The sequence below is a fragment of the Orycteropus afer genome, unplaced genomic scaffold, assembly GCF_000298275.1.
Source record: "Orycteropus afer afer isolate SDZICR_OR568_19922 unplaced genomic scaffold, OryAfe1.0 scaffold00256, whole genome shotgun sequence".
Lineage (NCBI taxonomy): Eukaryota > Metazoa > Chordata > Mammalia > Tubulidentata > Orycteropodidae > Orycteropus > Orycteropus afer.
Window position 1 is genome coordinate 541,666 of NW_006921843.1, and position 2,736 is coordinate 544,401.

Consider the following 2,736-nt stretch of genomic DNA (forward strand, 5'->3'; position numbering starts at 1 on the left):
ATATATATATTTACATCCCTGATTGCTTCACATTTGCTATTGTCCCCTTGAGCAAAGGAAAACATATGGTTAGTGTGGGAAAATACTACTCACGGTCTTGGATGAAGGGATGTGGGACCTATTGCAAGCATTTTCCCAGCCTACCACATATGGAAATGAATAATATGGAGATGCTATCATCATGGCTATAGGAGGTTTTGTGGCTCTGTGGTTAAAGCACTGGGCTGCTAACCAGAAGGTCAGCAGTTCAAACACACCAGAAGCTCCATGTGAGAAAGATGAGGCAGTCTACTTCCATAAAGATTTACAGCCTTGGAAATACCATGTGGCAATTCTCTGTCCTCTAGGGCCATTGTGAGTCAGAATTAACTCACGGGCAGTGGGTGGGATCACCATGGCTTCACTGATAGGAGTAGGAATCAAGGATTATAAGGGTCATAACCTAAGGAAGGGGAACCAATAAATAAGACTGAGTTAGATTAACCAGAGAGTTTAGTGAAAAACAAGTAAAATGGAAACTCAGAAATAGAGAAAACAAAACATTACCTTCAATCTGATTCAGATTCATGGCAACTTCATGTGTTTCAGAGTAGAGATTAGTTCCATAGGGTTTTCAATGGCTGTAATTTTATGGAAATAGATTGCCAGGACTTTCTTCTGAGGCATCTCTGGGGCAATGTGAACCAGCAGTCCTTCAGTTAGTAGTCAACTACAAACTGATTTCCCAGCCACACAGAAACAAAGAGGAGACTATTTAAATTTGGAGAAGGCTGATAAACACCTGAATGTAGATTTGCCAAATAAGCAATAGAATATAATCTACTAGATTTAATTCCATGGATGTCCACAAAAGTATTTTGATGGACTAAGGTGGAAAACCCATATAGAGGAAGAGGAAGTCTCTGGTGTGAATACTTAGTGTCTGTAAAGTGAACCATTATTACTCATTATGCCACAGCTTTCCCTATGTAGGGAAAGGATACTTGGGAAAAAAAAGTCATTCAAAATTTCTCTGATTATGATGAACCACATGAAACATAAATAATAATTCAAAAACAATCTCTTGCTGATTAGTAGCCATCAGAGGGCACATGATAATTTCTAATGCACCCTTATGACTTTCAAAGACATGCCAGGCTCTATTCCTGTCCTGCCTAGAATCTTGGTAATGTAGTTGGTAGATGGATGTGTCCATCTGGAAGGTCCAACATTAGGCACCTGAGGTAGATATCTATGTTTACAGTGGGAAAACTATGCATAATATGATAACCCTTCAAATAATTTTCTTTAAACTTTGTTAAAAAATGAGGTATTGAGGGCAAAGACAAAAATAGAAATAAAATAATGTGTTGAATTATTCTATTGAAAATCAGAAATTTATTATAATCAGAGAAAAGTCCATTATTTATCCCTTTGGAGTAGTCATTAATTTCACAAACATTTTATTAGACATAATCGGAAATAGTTATACTACTTAATGACAGAGGTAACTTATTCTGCTGTTCAGGTCATCTGTATTTCCACCTTTTATTGAGCATTCTCTTGAAGTATTTATGATTTTATGAAACAGAAATGCTCTTGAAGTGCATATAAAATATAGAAATATGAAAAAAATAAACTGGCCATATTCCTTGAGCATTGTGCTCGTCCAAGCTCTATCTAAATGGCATCAAATTGACTGCAGAAATTCAAAAGTTTAGCTAGGAAACTTAAAGACAGTGAATATTAGTGAGGGAGCAAACAAGTTATAAAAGAAGGGTGAGAATGGTTACTGTACTTGAAGAATACTTAAAGAATGCAATCAATGCCACTAAATTGTACTTGTAGAAACTGTTGAATTGGTATAGGGTTTGCTGTGTATATTCCCAAGAACAGCAAAATAAATACAATTTTTTAAAAAGTAATAATTTCTTTCTAGTAAAAATGCTTTATGTCCCTCAGTGGTGCAAATCGTTTGTGGTTGTCTACTAACATAAAGGGTGGCAGATCAAACCCACCCAGCAGTACTACAAAAGAAAGGTCTGATGACATAAATGGGTTTTAATTAATATTTGATTCCACAACTTAAGCTAGTGGTTCTCTGGGAACTTACAGACTTTTTGTGCAATATTGAAACAATTTATTTATACTCTTAATACCATTGTCACTAGCCTCATTAACAATTGCTTAGTTGTTATCCAAATACCTAGATTATCCTCCACATTTCTTGATCATTCATTCCATACACCCACTCTCCTCTGTCAAACCCTATCAACTTTGAAAAATACCTCTCAAATCTATGTACTTTTTTCATAACAGAGACTTTCCCTCCATGAGATGTTAACCCATTTCTGCGAAACAGGGCAGTGAACTCATGTCTCCCTTACTTTTCATAGTATATGGTCTTTTCCTTTCCTACTTCTCTGTATTCATTCTCTCAGCTTAGGTAGGTCTCTTTCTGGTTAGTGGATGGAGTAGTTTGTCTCATTTGCTTCTATCAGGGGTATTTTGCTATACCATTATAGTCTCTCCCATGCAGGGTGCAGGGTACAGAAACAGAAGCTGGACAGAACTGAACACTGTTGCAGCTTTTAGCACTGCCAAAATATCCACTGAGATAATTAGCAATGATATGACTGTATCTTTGAATGGGGGAAGATAAAAACAATTGTTGTTGTTGTTGTTATGTGCCGTCGAGTCGGCCCCGACTCATAGCGACCCCTCCTTGGGTTTCCGAGGCAGTATCACTACGGAAGT